The following is a 16,860-nucleotide window of genomic DNA, read 5'->3' on the forward strand; positions in this document are numbered from 1 at the left end:
GTAGTTTCTCAAAAAGTTAAACATAACATTACTATTTGACCAAGCAATGCAACTCCTAGATTGATACCCAAGAGAAATGAAAACATGCATCTACACAAAACTTTTACATGAATGTTGATAGCAGCATTATTCACAATAGTAAAAAAGTGGAAACATCCCAAATGACCATCACCTGATGAATAGATAAATAATGTGATATATCCACACAATGGAATACTAGCGATATATGGTAACGAAGTATCCGTAAATGCTGCGACACAGATGAACGTTGACAACATTGCACTAAATAGAAGCAGCCAGTCACAAGAACGGCATATTCTTTTGTTCCATTTATATGAAATGTCTTAAATAGACAAATCTGTAGAGACAAAAAAGTATTATATTATTGGTTTTCAGGGCCTAAGGGGACAAAATGATGGGCAGTGACTGCTAACGTATATGGGGTTTCTTTTTTTGGTGCTGAAAAATGCTTTAGAATTAGATAGTGGTAATGGTTGTATAACTTTATGAATATGCTAAAAACCACTGAATTATACAATTTAAAAGAGTGGATTTTATGACGTGTGACATATCTAAAAAAACTTTTTAAAAGAATTCTATAAGATTTCTTATTCTGATCACAATACAGTAATTGCTAAGAGAATTATTTTCCCACTGTTAATCACTGTAAACATGGATAAAATTTGTGATAGAGACTTCTGAAGCATTGGGCAACAGGTGGTAAAGAACTGTCATTTTTGAGCGAATGGAAAAGTATGAGATGAGATTCATCCCTTCTCACGCGTATGAAGATGGAGCTGTAATGGAACAAAGTAATTTTGTGTAGCAGAGGAGGCAGTTATCTGACTTCTGAGGTGTAGAAGGAGGTGAAATTTGAGAGGCAGGTTCCCAATATTGAGGGAGCTACTCAGATGGGTGGGGATAAGTATGCATGGGGCTTCTATTGCTTCTTTGGCCATGGTTTGGACCCTGCATGCAGAGGGTAAGATTCATGAGGACCAACAGAGAATAGCTCCTATGAGGCAGAGCAGTGAAGAAGGTTTCAGAGTTTGCTCTGTGTTAGGAGGGTGGAAAGGAAGGAGGACGAGAAGGAGGAAAAATGAGATGAAGAACAGAAGACACAATTTGGATATACTGCATAGCAACAATGACCATAACCATGGCAAGCTTTAATTTTTCACGTGATCAAACAAAACCAAAAATGTGATGTATTAAATAATCATTAATGATCATTAAGACCATTAATAATCATTATTAATGATAATCATTGACAATGTCAATCTATAAAAAATTAAGAAAAATCAAAATGGAGGCTGTTAAATACCTACCAAGTTCCATATACAAAAGACTCATTAATTGTGAAGAGCATCACTATAGAATGAGACTAATGAGAAAGGTAAAGTTTAAGCATTTGGTGGAATTTATTTAGTTTCACTGCTTCTTTTTTTTTAATCTCTCTTTTTTAATATCTTTATTGGAGTATAACTGCTTTACAATGTTATGTTAGTTTCTGCTGTATAACAAAGTGAATCAGCTATATGTATACATATATTCCCATATCTCCTCCCTCTTGCATCTCCCTCCCACCCTCCCTATCCCACCCCTCTAGGTGGTCACAAAACATGGAGCTGATCTCCCTGTGCGATGCAGCTGCTTCCCACTAGCTATCTATTTTACATTTGGTAGTTTATATATGTCAATGCTACTCTCTCACTTCATCCCAGCTTACCCTTCCCCCTCCCTTCACTGCTTCTTTTTTTGTGGGGTGATGTGTTGAGAGAGGAAGAGTTATAGGGAGTTACAGGGAGAAGGAAGAGGAATTCTAAGATAATTTATACCCAATAAATTATTCTTTAGAACAGAATTCTTCCAGAAATATGTTTTCCAACAAGATCAATTTCATTAGTCCATTCATGTAGATGGAATCCTTGGTTTAGAGTCAAACTAGGGTAAGTTATACTAAAAGCACTACTCAATTTTAAAATAGGGGATTTATGTCCATGAAGGTGTGAATCACTCTTTCCCAGTTAATATCTCACGCTCCTGCCCTTTCTATTTGAGTAAAGAATACATCTGTCAATTGCAAACATTTATTCACCTATTGGCTGAACAAAAAAGCCAATTGAAAATGAGCTTAGGAAAAACATGAGCCTGGTCTTATCACATTAACAAGTGATTTAAAAAATTGTTTTAACCTCGTAGTACGTGTTTAGTCATCGCCATGTGCACCACTAACTCAAACTAGATACTTGTTCTTTTGCCAAATAATGTCACTTTAAATGTGTGCAAATATCAATATCACAGTGAAATTTAGGACCTAAATTCTGACAAGGTGTGACCACATGCATGGTAATGAAATTTCATCTGTTCCCTTAAAATTTCTCCTCTAAAGATGCTTTATTTTAGGAGAAATGGAACCCATTTAAGTTTAAAATATCCATTCAAGACAGCTATGAAAAAATAAACTCTACCAAAAAAAATCCTAGCTCTAAGTATATATGGATTTGTTATTCACGTAATTTCACTGGCAATGTTTTCTAAGGGACTAAAATTTTTAATGCATTATGTATGAGAAAGCAAAGTTTCACTGTGTTGTATATTAAGTTAAACCCTTTAAAATAAATACTAGACAGTGAAATTCATCACAGTATGCCTCCATTTAACATTTTCCTGCAGCTAGCGTTCATTTTTTAAAGAGCTGGCTAAGGACCCAAAGAGGATCATGTAACACTGAAAAAACCCCAGATCCCTGGAAAACATTATAGAGACATTCCAGTGTACTTAATTTTAAAAACTTATATTTGTCAAATTGTTAGCCATCTATTAGACTGTGCACTCTGTGAATATACCACCATTTTAAAGTGTTGATAATACATCTTATTGGCCTTCCCACTAGTCAAGAGTTCCCAGTAAAATATTTTCCTACCACATAAGCCACTAGTCATCAACCATGTCAAACAACATTTTCAATTTGGATAATGAAATTCTAAGTTGACTGTACTCAATAAATAACCAAAAGATATATAATGTTAACCATATAATATTTTAGGTATATTTAAATCAAGCTATATAACATACAAGAATTTAAGGCAAAACATTTATATTGATTTCTCATATGTAAGTCTAGTACCTACTATGTTTTACAAATATATACTTTTTAACCCAGCCTTATCCAGAAGGGATTTTAATTGCACTCATGTATTTAAAGACTAGGAATAGAAATCAGCCTTAAAATTATCAAATAAATTAACTTACGCTCTGTTCTCTTTGATAGATAAAGTATACATAATATAAAATTTACCATTTTAATCATTTTAAGTGTATACCGTTCGGTGACATTAAGTACATTTACACTGTTGTGCAACCATCACCACCGTCCATCTCCAAAACCATTTTTATCTTCCTAAACTGCAACTCTGGACCCATTAAAAAATGACTGCTCAGGGCTTCCCTGGTGGCGCAGTGGTTGAGAGGCCGCCTGCCGATGCAGGGGATGTGGGTTTGTGCCCAGGTCCGGGAGGATCCCACATGCCGCGGAGCGGCTGGGCTCCTGAGCCATGGCCGCTGAGCCTGCGCGTCCGGAGCCTGTGCTCCGCGGCGGGAGAGGCCACAACAGTGAGAGGCCCGCATACCCCAAAAAAAAAAAAAAAAAAAAAAAAGACTGCTCATTATCCACTCCTGCCGGTACCAGAAAGTACATTCTACTTTCTGTCTCAATAAATTTGACTAATCTAGATACCTCATATAAGTGGAATAACACAAAATTTGTCCTTTTGTAGCTGGTTTATTTCACTGAGCATGATATCTTCAGGGTTCATTCATGTTGTAGCTTTTGTCAGAATTTTCTTTCTTTTTAAGGAGGAATAATGTCCCATTGTACGCGTATACACATTTGCTTATTGTTTTATCCATCAGTGGACACTTGAGTTGCCTCTACCTTTTGGCTATTGTAAATAATGCTGCTATAAACATGGGTGTACAAATATCTCTTAAAGCTCCTGCTTTCAATTCTTTTGGATATATACTTGGAACTGAAATGTCTGGGTTCTTTACAATATATTTTTAATAAGTTCTCAAATCTACCCATGGGCTTATTTCATATTTTAAAGATGGTTGTTGCTGTTTTGAGGGATGCAGTATCACCATATCCTCCCCCTAGCGTCTTCAGGGTCAACACATTTCCTTTCCATGTCTCCTTGCCCTGGAAGAGTTGATAAGATTTCTTACAAAACAATGAAAAGAAATTTCTTAAGATAGTTGACTATTCTTGACCTATTTATAAATTCTGAACATTCATTTTGCTTAAGGAGACTTAAGATTTAGTTTTTGAAGAATTAAAGCTGGAAGAAATTTGAAAAAATTCCAAAACGTGTTTACTCCCAGCTTTGGTGTAGAGCCTCGTCGTGATTCAATGGAACTCTCCCCTACTGCAGATTTCCGAAGACAAAATTTTAAAGCCTCCCTCATCAGTCTCTTCTGTTCAAGTTGCTCTCAAGAGTAGATTCTACATACCTAAATGACATCTAACTTTGCTGTCACTCTTCCTACTCTGCTCCTTCCCCAGCCCCTTTATTCACTCCTTTCCATCCTGAATTCCACATCCCTCCCAAAATACACACACTGATACTTGGAAATTTGGCATCATGTTGTCTCTTGTTGGAAGTCCTTCCTGAGCTGCCAGGATAATTACAATTTCTTTGTCTGAAAAATTAAGGGAAATATTTCCTTCTTCCATTGGTTCATTATGAGAACTCAATATAAAAACATATGCTTATGCACAATTGAAGGCACATGGTAAGTTCTCTACAAATACTGGCTGTTGTTACCAGTGAAAACAAACTAATAGGGGATGAAAAACAGTTGCTTTAAAGTTTTCTACGTGTAAAATAAATTATTATTTTACCATTTAGGCAAACCTTACTTTCAATTTTCTTTTCTAATAAATTTACTTTCTTAGTTTTTACTCATCCTAAGCTCTCTTCCTTAAATTGTCACAGAATTATCCTCATCTACTTCAGCTGTACAGCCCTAAGGTCAGATATGATTTCCAAGTCTGAAAATGACAAATGTCAAATATAATTAATTGGAGATGGGAAAGGAGAGATGTTAATTTATATTAATTAACTCTTTTCCATTTTTATAGTGCTTGTTGTCTGGTAACCTGGTGATATTGTCCTTCTTAGCCTTTTTTGAGGGCACAGACCCCCTTGCAAATATGATGAAAAGTTTGGGTTGTCTCTCGCCTCCCAAAAAATGCACACTCACAATTTTACATTAAAATTTGGGAGATGACTAGAGAACGGACTTGAGGATACGGGGAGGGGGAAGGGGAAGCTGGGACAAAGCGAGAGAGAGGCATGGACATATATACACTACCAAACGTAAAACAGATAGCTAGTGGGAAGCAGCCACATAGCACAGGGAGATCAGCTTGGTGCTTTGTGACCACCTAGAGGGGTGGGATAGGGAGGGTGGGAGGGAGGGAGACGCAAAAGGGAAGAGATATGGGAACATATGTACATGTATAGCTGATTCACTTTGTTATAAAGCAGAAACTAACACACCATTGTAAAGTAATTATACTCCAGTAAAGATGTAAAAAAAAAAAAAAAAAAGTACAGGTGGGAAGATTCCCAAACAGCTGAGCATAGCATCCAAAGGACGTACACTGGGAGGATGTAAAACTGCAGAAGAAGGGTTTCTAGTGGCATGCCACAAGGCTCTGTCCTTGTTTTCCTCCAAGGACAAGAGGAGGGTCCAGGTAAAAAGAGGAATCCCTCACTATTACACCAACATGCCCACTTGCAACCCAGCGCACTCTTTCTCAGAGCTTTTCCCCCATTCTTTGTTCACATGTGTATTCTCCATGGGACTATATATTCTTTCAGGATGGGGATGGTGCAAGAAAAAAAAATTTAAAAATAAAAATAATAAAATAAAATTGGGGAGATGTATGGATTCCCTTGAATGTTCCAGGAGAGTCCATAGATCCCAGATTAACACTGAGTATTGTGTTATATGAACATAGTAAATATCGGATTGTTCTATTTTCCTCTGAAATACACTTCAGGTTTTTGGCCCCAATATTTTATCCCATTCTACTACTTCCTGTATTCACTTCCTTACCGTTTTCCAACGGTTAGACCAAGGCTGATTTAACCAAATGCTCTAGACACTGCAGAGAAATGGAGGGAACAGGTAAGGGATTATATGCCTGTGTATAGGACAAGTCATTATCTCTCTTTCCTCACACTTGTACAACCAGCGTTGGGAAACTCCTCATTAGGCACAAAGATAGTACATTAAAAAAATGTTAAATTCCTTAGTGTATCTGAAAATTCTAAAACACAGGAAAATTAAAGTTTCTAAATTCACATAATAGCTTAGAAAATTAACTTCAATCCAGTTTCCTTCTCAAAAAAATGTTTAAACTGCAGAAAACTTTGAGCTAACCTTTTGTGAGGTATTAAAATATATAGATTGGGTAACAATCTAATTAAGGTAGGCTAAATTTGATTTATCCAAGGACTTTTACACCAGTGAATGAGAAACATTTCTAGTCTGTATTATTCATATATATATGAATATGTATATATATATATACATATATGTTTATAGGTAATCTGCTTCATTTGAAATAAGAAACCAATACCATTGAGAAGAGAGGAAACATACAAGATACTTCCCCCACAAGATGAACAAGGCAATTTAATTCAGAATCAAATACATTGGTTACAAAAAAACCCTAACAATTTCATCCTAAGGTGCTTTAATTTTAACCTTGTTCTATATTAATTGCAACTTTAACTTTGATTTTACCGTAATTGACCTTATATCATTACGTTTGATTGGCCGTGCCTCATTCTCCGATACTCAGGAAGTCCTCAATGAAGTGCTTGCAAATGGTCAAGCATCCTTATTTTTCTACTTGTGTAAATTCAGCAGTTGCAAGTCTGCTGTGCTGTGTATCAGCAACAGCCAGTCAGATGCACCAATACCCCTGAGTCACAGACATTTAGAGTTGTTGGGGACTCAAGGTATCACTGAGTAGGATCTTGACAATAAGAATGAGAACGTAAGGAGATTGCTTCCAGTCAAGTTGCAGAATAACTGATGAACAGAGGGGAAAAAAGAAAGAGAGTAATTGAACTGCAAATGGTGAGAGATCATCTAATTTCACCTGCTTATTCTATAAATGAAAACATGAAGTAACTGATTACTCTTAGATTAGGACTGGGGACATGGTTTACAGGGAAAATTAGTCATTTGAGACTCAAGAAACCTGAATTCCAGACTTAATGCCATTAATATTGGGCAAGATAGTTTTTCTGTGTCTCAGTTGCCACAAATGTTAAATGAGAGGATTGGGTTAGAATTCCATGATGCTAATCTTTAATGAGGCTGTTTTAATTCCCAGGCTAATACTATTTCTTCTGAACATTGAATTCTAAATATGAGCATAGTAAATGGTGGTCTTTACCATCAGGTTAACCTCAGGAAGTCCTGGTTACAGTAATAATTATAATTATTACTCAATTCATGTTAACTATCATGGGACAGATAATGTGATGTGTCCTTTAAAATATATTAGATAAGTTATACTTTTTAAAGTTATTAAGCAAATTCAATTTTTTCATTTTTAACAATAGACACAATTATTTATTTTTAGAAATATATTAAGCACTTACTGAGTATCACCCACATTTTCTGGTCCTAAAGTACAGCAGTAAACAATATAAAAGAGGACCCTCTCCTCAAGGATAGACAATTGACAATGTTTAAATAAAAAAATAAAGATAATCTCAGAGTGTGATAATTTCTTTTAAAGAAATAAAACGGTGATTTTTATAGAGAATATTGGGTGATGTGACTGGGTTGCGAAGAGGTTGCTGTAGATTGGACGGTCACTTACAAAAGGGAGAAACCTGGGCTAAAGCATGCGTCATGAGAACAAATCAGTTATGCTGAGAGGCACAGAGATAGGAAGATGCAAAAGTCATACAGAAGGAATGAGCTTGCCCTTCAAGGAACAGAAGGAAGGTCAGGGTGTCTAGATATGGGACAGGCAAGGGTCAGGTTGGAGAACAAGTTAAGAGTTTCCACTGAAATATTATACATCTATAGCAAGTAAGAGCTTTTAAACATTGATATAAATGTATTCAAGGGGAGTTTTTGCTTAAAATCCAAACTGACTCTAGATACTTCTGCTTTCTACAGGGTGTGAGTGTGGGGTGAATGGCATGCACTTGTGTTGTGAATGTGTGTCTGTGTGTGTGTGTGTGTGTGTGTGTGTGTGTGTGTGTGTGTGTTGGGGGCATGAATATTTCTTAAGGGTGGAGTAGAAGTTTTCTGTACTCCTCACTTCCCCTTGTAGAGATTGGTGAAGGACAGAGATAAGGGTAATACCTAGAGTAGATGTTTAGAAGAAGACTTAGTGAGTCTTCACATGTGCCCTGGAAACTCAGAGCTGAGTTGGAGGTTGGTTAGAGAGAAGAGGAATTATCCTACAAAGGAGAAGAGGGTGTTCAGTCCATGTGATATATGACTCGGGTCAACATGCTTTTAAGTAGAGAAATCACCAATATGAAGAATTGTGTGTGTTAACTGCCTTAGTCTTGCCAAGCTTTCAGTAAAGTCAGCTACACTGAAAGCTAACTTTTTGTGAGCAGATTTGCATTTTTTTTGAAGGAATGAAGGAAAAGGGCTGAGTTCCATGTCTGAACTGATGCAGAGCAGAAAGGATGGAACTGATATGGAGTGAGACTCAGAGTCCTGTGAAATCTGGAACTTGAGGCCAGAAGAGACCATGAAAATATATGTCCCCCAGGAATGCACAGAATCTTAGGAAGACAATTGGGGTGGGCTGGAGCTGGCATGTAAGTTATAATTACTTATTTGTGCATTCATTTTCAGTATCACATCACTGTGAGAAAAAAATAATTGGAGGAGAGAGAGAGAGAGAGAGAGACTGACTCCTTTCTTAGAAACTATAAGCATTCACGATGCCAAAACATCCAATTAGTGAGAAAAAAAAAAGTCAAGTTAGTGTTTAATATGAAGTCAAAATAGTTGGCTGATTGGATAAGTTTTTCTCTTTCCAACCCCTTGCTATGGCATAACATAGACACAGTTCAAAAATAAACATTTAAGAGTAGACCTACATTTACTTTATTACAAATTCTGAGAAATGCATAAGCATGTTCTTAGTTTTATCAGCAAGAATCCATGTGAATGACTTGTCCCATTTGCTCTGGGATTCTGGAGTCTTAAGTGGGCCAAAGTTTTGAAGTGTTGAAAGATATTATAAAGGACTTACAAGTATTCAGCTGGTCAGACTGCTCAATTAACTGAACATTTATAAACCTCAAAATTTTGACAGAGCATGATTCATGTAGGAACGACCCTTAGACAACAGAAGCCTTTATTGTAGGTAAGCTTGAGAGAAAGCATACAAGGCAATGTGATTTGAAGGAAATACAAATGGAATGTAGAGAGAAAGTAAAATTGAATTTAGAAGCATGGACTGCACTCTTAAAAAAGGAAATTGTTGAAACATATAGCTGATATATTTTTAATAATAGGATGTTTTAAAAACATGTTTACTTAAGAATATTCAAGACATTCATGTATGGGACATAGATACCATAACAATACAACATAATTAATATCTAGTTAAAATCTAGGCAACCCACACTAACTCATATTACAAATCTAAATTAATAAGTATTTGTAAAACAAAGTAACAGGGTTGGGGGAGTAAGAAGTAAAATGTCAGCTAAAAATCCTAAATCCATAGCATTTTAGCTTCTCTTTTTTTTCCATATAACCTATGGGCTGCTTATATTCTGAAGAGTATTTTGAAGAAGTACTAATTCAAAGGTATAACTTAGAATATTTTTACCACTAAAATATATCAAATTTTAATTAAGAGGGTTTTATTAGCTTTCTAAAGGAGAAACAAAAGATGATGCCTTCATCTAAATAAAAATATTACTTTCGGGTGTGTGCAGTTTTTTTTAAAACTTGAAGTTAATACTACGTAGAAATTCACTTTGGAGAAAGAAACATCAGATTCTAAAGTATGCTTAATACAAGTCCACAGAACAAATGCAAAGTTTTCTTCTCATTTAGAGCCTATTATGTACATATTATACTGGTGCAACTCTTTTTTTTCCTTTTCTTTCCTTTCCTTTTCTGTCTTTCCTTTTCTTCCTTTCTTCTTTCCTTCCTCTCTTCCTCCCCCTCCCTTCCTTTCTCTCTCTCTCTCCCTCCCTCTCTCTTTCTTCCTAGAAGCACAAATCTGCTCATATTACCAGGAAAAAAAAAAAGTCATGGAACAAGAGGCAAGTAAACAATTTCTCCCAGAGGGAAAAGAAGACAACAACAAGTAAACAACAACAACAAAAAGCTTATAACTACTTCTCTCCAAGGAGGAGTAACACATGCACACACACGATACCCAGGATCATGTCAGCCTCACGACATCCTGCGCGGTATAAAGAACAGGTACTGGTACCCTTACGCCTTGAAATGTTTCTAGGAGAGTGGCTATCCCATGCCTGAGAGGAGCGCTGCCAGGGAGTAACTTTCCTCTTCTCCCAATCCCACAGCCCTGAGAAAGTGAACCTGAACCACCGGGCGGACGGGGGTCAGCTCTCAGCGTGTCCAGTGCCCAGTGTGAGACGTGGCACTTGACCCGCCATTGGGGGCCCCAGCTCCTCTGGGACTCTCATCAGGGAGGGGAGCGGGGCACTCCCTGGCACACCTGCATCCTCCTGGCCACTTAGGTGAGCTGCCCATCTGTGGTTCAGGAGCGCCAGGAACAGTATAGGTGGGTGATTAGATTTTCCACACTTACTGCTCCCATTTTATAGATGGACAACCAGAATGAGGACGCAGCACAAGGACCTCTGACTATACCAAGTTAGCAACAGGTGAAAACAGGACACAGTCCTTTAAATTCAGAACGCATTACCTCCTCACAACTGCTGCTTACTTGTTAAAGGCATAGTAAAGTAGTATTCCTGCTTATCAACTTTTCTAAAATAAATATGAAAAAATTAGCAATGAAAAACCAATAAGGAAACAAAAAGGAAGTAGTTTAGACTTTTTACCCCTCTTTACTTATTTAGTCATTTCCCCCTGAACACTATTAAGCAAGCTTTATAGACTAGATACTAATTCTCGACGAGTTGTTCATACAAACTATGAATGTACACTGTCATATTCTTGTGCTTATTGGGTCCTCATTACAACTCTGTAGAGTAGATTATTATTATTGATTATCCTCACTTTATAGATAACATGAAGCTCAAAGAAAACAACTGATCAAAAATCAAACTGCTGAACAGACTACAGTTAATATTTAAATACAGAACTTCTGGCTCTAAATTACATTGCATTTCCTTTAATCATGCACCTAGAACTCTAAGAAGCTACATAACTGCTTTTCTAAGACATAATTTATTGTAAAACCTGTTATCGACTAAACAGGGACACATACTAAACATACAATTCTCGAGTAATTTTCAGATACTTTATAAAAATGTATCAGTGCACTGAAGGTCATTGTTTACACATACAAAATGCTATTTTTCAATGTTCGTAATTTGAGTGACCCAATAAATCAGAAAAAGATCATACTTCAACATCTTACACATTCACTATTAATTTCTTAACCCTTTTCTTTATACATTTTTTTTCTTTTTATGGTTTGAAGAATGAGAACACCTGTCAAGAAATTTAGCCATTACAAGAAAAACTGAATTAAAAGAAGAAAAGAAATCAGGAGCAAAAGAGAAAGAGAAATCTAACAATAGTACTAGGTTGTTGCTGTTTTTTTTTAAATCATGTTGATTTAGTAGAGGAAAATAATGAAATACTGTGCTCTATGGGTGCAAATATCATTCGTATGATATATGTCATTTATAAATATTATTTGTACAAGAATGAGCTAAAATTGGCATTGGCTAAAAATGTTTAGATCAAAAACAAACGCGACATACATTATTACTGATCGAAGATATAATTAAAGTGCAGAACACAGTTAATTGGCAAGCACGAAATATTTCACAAATTACTTACAAGGACAAGTTAAGCCCTGTGGAGGCTTCTGCTGTCTGCTTCTCTGTGAGATATTCGTTGGCACCGTATAGATTTTTTTGCCCTTCTGCTAAATGCTCCATGACTTTCTTAGTAAGACTGAATGTAAGTTATTCTTATCGAATATCAGAACTGTCATAATTATCATTTTTAGGATCATTCAAATTAATTACAACTTCAAGCAGTGACACAGACTAAAATAGCAAGAGCTGCTGGTGATCTAAAACTACTCAGAGTGTGTCCCAGCCAGTACTTGGCCAGGAGCACATGTCACTTAAAAAAAGCACATAACCCTTTAGACCCAACAGTCAATTAAGGCCTTGGTAGAAATGTCAACCATAAGAATGAAAAGGCCTTTCAATTATTTACATACAATTTTCCTCTAATTAGTGGGACTTGATTTTAATTTTTTTCCCCTTCTTTTCTCAAACAGGACCATAAGGGATCAAGTTTAGTGGGCATCTGCTTTGTTAAAGAGAGAAAATGAGAAAATCAGAGCAAGTGAGAAAGAGAAAGAGAGACACAGACAGGTAGTTTTTCTTGTCAGTCATACCCTAGGATTCTTACAGAGATGGGGTGAGTAAATGCCTGTCAGCTTAGCAGTCTTTAAAAGTTTGTAAAGAACTTTGCTAGGGGCTGTGCTGATGGTGTAAAACAATAAGACACTTTCAGGAGGATCTGGCAAACAAAGTATAAGCATAATCAGAGTCTGGTGTGGCAAGCTACTGATGCCTGGGTGGAATAAGAAGTGAGGTCCTCTATCTACCTTTATTTGATTGTTGTGTTGCTTGCCAACTAAGTATAATAAGACTTTTAAAAAATGTTGATTTAAGTATACCATAGTCAAAAGAATATCTTTAACTTACATTGGAAAGCAATTTCAAAAGGATTTTGAAATATTTGAATAGAATTGACTGTGGAAAAAGATAAGTACTATCTAATCTCTAATATCAGTCTGTAGGTGGAGTATCTTTTGGACATGGTTTGGGAAAACTCTCGTAAGAATGAATGCATTTCATTTTTTATTCCATTAAAAATGACAATAATAATATAATACAATTTCATTTTGCTGAAATTCTAGTTTTACTTCTAGATTTGAGAATATCAGCCTCTCGAGGAAAGCACATTAAGTGTCCTTCTAGCTGCATTAACTCCCTAATGTAACTTTTAAAAGTGTTTTAGGTCATCAAGTAATGAAAAGAGGCTTGGACTCATTTACACATTTAGAAGTTTAATTTAAAAATACATTAACTTTTAGAGCTTGATTTACTTGTATTTATTCATTTAAAAATGTTAACTTGGAATCTGCACGTGGGGATTTCCAAATGAGGTAGCAAGCATATGCTACTTCTTCAGCAGTTTTTACACCACGCTAACAATAAGAAAGAGTTGTCACTCTAAAAGGAAACATGAAGAATTCTAAAACACTAAGCATTCACAGTTTTGTTTCCATTTATCCTGACATTATTATATAAAACAAGCTATCTAAACTTTCTTAAAATCCAAATGTGCGATAACAAGAGCCCAACAGTGCCTTCAGTCTTCCACATGTGGCTCGAATTCAAATAAGAAGCAACTTCACAAGCCAAATACAGGTAACTATCCCAAGAAATCCCCCTGAATTTCCTGTATCGTGATATGAAGATAGACCCAGACCAAATCAGAAAACCCAAACCCAAGGCCAAAATACCCAGGTAAAGTCAGAACTTACACGGAACAGCTTGTGCTAAGATTCTTTCTGTTTTCATGGGATAGAACAAAGAATTCCATTAATTTGGTTGTCTGGGCGGGAAAGCAGACTCTCAAGAACCAAGCATGTTCATAGTTTGTAAGGAATGGTAATGACTCTCTCTTCCTACTGTCTCACATCCTTAGGTTGAGCCACTATGAAGAAGTGTAAAAATACTGTAGAGAACTCAATCTGGAAGTAGGCAGCGAGGGTCTTTAACTTGAAAACTTATATCACAGGAGATTCACAGTGTTTTTCAATACAATAGGCTCCAGTGCCACCCCCAAGCTTATGTAACCTCACAAGGGGCCACAGCTTTCAATAGACATTGTGAAGAACAGGTCTACCGGTTCAGACAGCCTCTTCTCTCAAGTTCCAAGAAGAGTTGCTCACATGTTTTCTGTTTCCTTTCTTCCATCAGCCACTTCTAGGTGAAAGAGATTTTCCCCCAGTCCTAAAGCTGTCAACTAAATAATTCTCAACTCCTCTATTCCTACCATAAAAGTGAAATCAAGTGATCACAGTGTCATTCAATACTAGAGTCTTGGGCAACTGTCATTTTACAAGGGTTATAGAATAGCTTCCTTTTAACTAGCCTCTATGATTTATTACATATTCCTCCAATTTAAGTCCATGCTATATACCAGAAAGACTTTGCTAAAATGAAACATTTCCTATTTTCAATTTCCTTTTCTATTTTAAATCGTCTTGGTCCTTCGTTACCTATATCAGTGATTCCAAATACAGTATACACTCCAAAAAATCATAAAATACCCTTTTCCTCAACATACTGTACTTGCTTTTTCTAAAACACCTCCTGAAGAAAGTCTACTAGAGTGGGGATCTTTCTCCCAAACCACTTCAACCCGTTTTTGCAGGAAAAGATGGAGCTGAAAAATTGCCAACCAGTATGAGAAGAGCCAGATTTGGAGAAGGACAAAAGGGATAAAAGAAAGGAAGAACCATGGAAATGGGGAAGAAGGGAGAAGGCAAGATTCTCTTCCAATTCCAAGGAGATGGCCTTGCAGGTGCCCAATACCCATGAGCGAGAGGGATAAGGCAGTATGGTCCCTTACAGGGCTGGCTTCCTAGGCATGTAATCCGTGCAGCTGCACAGGGTCCCACACTCAGAAGAGCCTCATACTTGGTGTAATATTCTGCTGTCACCATCTTGAAATTCTTCATAATTTTATTTTTGAACTTGTGTTTTACAAGTGAAATCTAATGAGACAATTGAGCACTGGAGAGCAGAGAGATGCTCGGTATGTGTGTCCACTGTTCCTTGCCACTCTGAGAACACAGAATTTGTGTGGACTCACAACGTGTGGGAGTTCATTGAGACTCAAGTGAGTACAAGCTAAACGTGTTATGTCTAGACCTTAGTGGGCAGGGGTGCTGACAGCCCCAAGCAGCCATGCTTTCCCTTAGAACAAGAACATGCTTTGAACGCTGAAAGAAAGCAATGATGTTCTAAGAAACTCAATGACCAGAGAACCCTCTCATATCTTTTCTTACTAATGTTACTTCCCTGAATTAGCCAACCACTTTTGCTAGAAATGATGGCATAGAAGCAAAGGGAAAAATGGGTCAACCCATAGGTCTTTTTCCTTTTAGTCTTTCCTTAAGCCAAAGGTCAAGACCATTGGTAAGCCTAAATGTCCATTGACAGATGACTGGATAAAGAAGATGTAGTGCATATATACAATGGAATATTACTCAGCCATAAAAAAAGAATGAAATAATCCCATTTGTGGCAACATGAATGAACCTAGAGATTACACTAAGTGAAATAAGTCAAACAGAGAAAGACAAATATCATATGATATCACTTACTGTGGAATCTAAAAAAATATTGATACAAATGAACTTATTTACAAAACAGAAATAGACTCACAGACATAGAAAACAAACTTAAGGTTACCAAAGTGGAAAGCGGGGGGAGGGATACATCTGGAATTTCAGATTAACAGACACAGACTAATATATGTCAAATAGATAAACAACAAGGGTAGCACAGGGAACCATATTCAATATCTTGTAATAACCTATAATGGAAAAGGATATGAAAAAGAATATATATATATGTATAACTGAGTCACTTTGCTGTACACCTGAAACATTGTAAATCAACTATACGTCAATAAAAAGATAAAAATTGGGCTTCCCTGGTGGCGCAGTGGTTGAGAGTCTGCCTGCCAATGCAGGGGACACGGGTTCAAGCCCTGGTCTGGGAAGATCCCACGTGCCACGGAGCAGCTGGGCCCGTGAGCTACAAATACTGAGCTCTGCGCGTCTGGAGCCTGTGCTCCGCAGCAAGAGAGGCCGCGACAGTGAGAGGCCCGCGCACCGCGTTGAAGAGTGGCCCCCGCTTGCCACAACTAGAGAAAGCCCTCGCACAGAAACGAAGACCCAACACAGCCAAAAATAAATAAATGAATAAATAAATTAAAAAAAAAAAAAAAAAAAAGATAAAAATTAAAAGAAAGAATGTGTGCATCTTTGGACAAATAAAATAAAAACAGTTGTGTTTTGTGTAGTGCTTTCACATATATTCTTACCAAAAATGCACGTATGAGCTATGAAATATGAATTGTGTAATTTTGGTGATTACACATACGAGTCAAATGCTCTTATATTTGCATCTAAAAATGGCACTGTACCATATAAAGATGAATGGAAAACATCATATTAATAATTAAAATTATTAATTTTTCTTTACTTAAAACATTACTTAAAGCAAATTTTAAAAAACACCATAGCAAGCTGAAGAAACAAAAAAAGGCTTTCTGTTTTAAGACACACATATTTAGCACATTGTCTTGCTTTCTGAACAAGCACCCACCCCATTTCACTTTGCACTGGGCCCGACAAATTCCGTATCTGGCCCTGCCACTTCGTTACCTCCAATTCCCATTTTGGATTCCATAGTTGCAATGAGTTTATTACTCAGACTTTAAGTAAAGGCTACTTGATAGATCCTTCTTTACCTTGTGGCTTGAAAAATTAGTTCTAGGACCAGTTGAGGTATG

The sequence above is a fragment of the Phocoena sinus genome, chromosome 12 (genome assembly GCF_008692025.1).
Source record: "Phocoena sinus isolate mPhoSin1 chromosome 12, mPhoSin1.pri, whole genome shotgun sequence".
NCBI lineage: Eukaryota > Metazoa > Chordata > Mammalia > Artiodactyla > Phocoenidae > Phocoena > Phocoena sinus.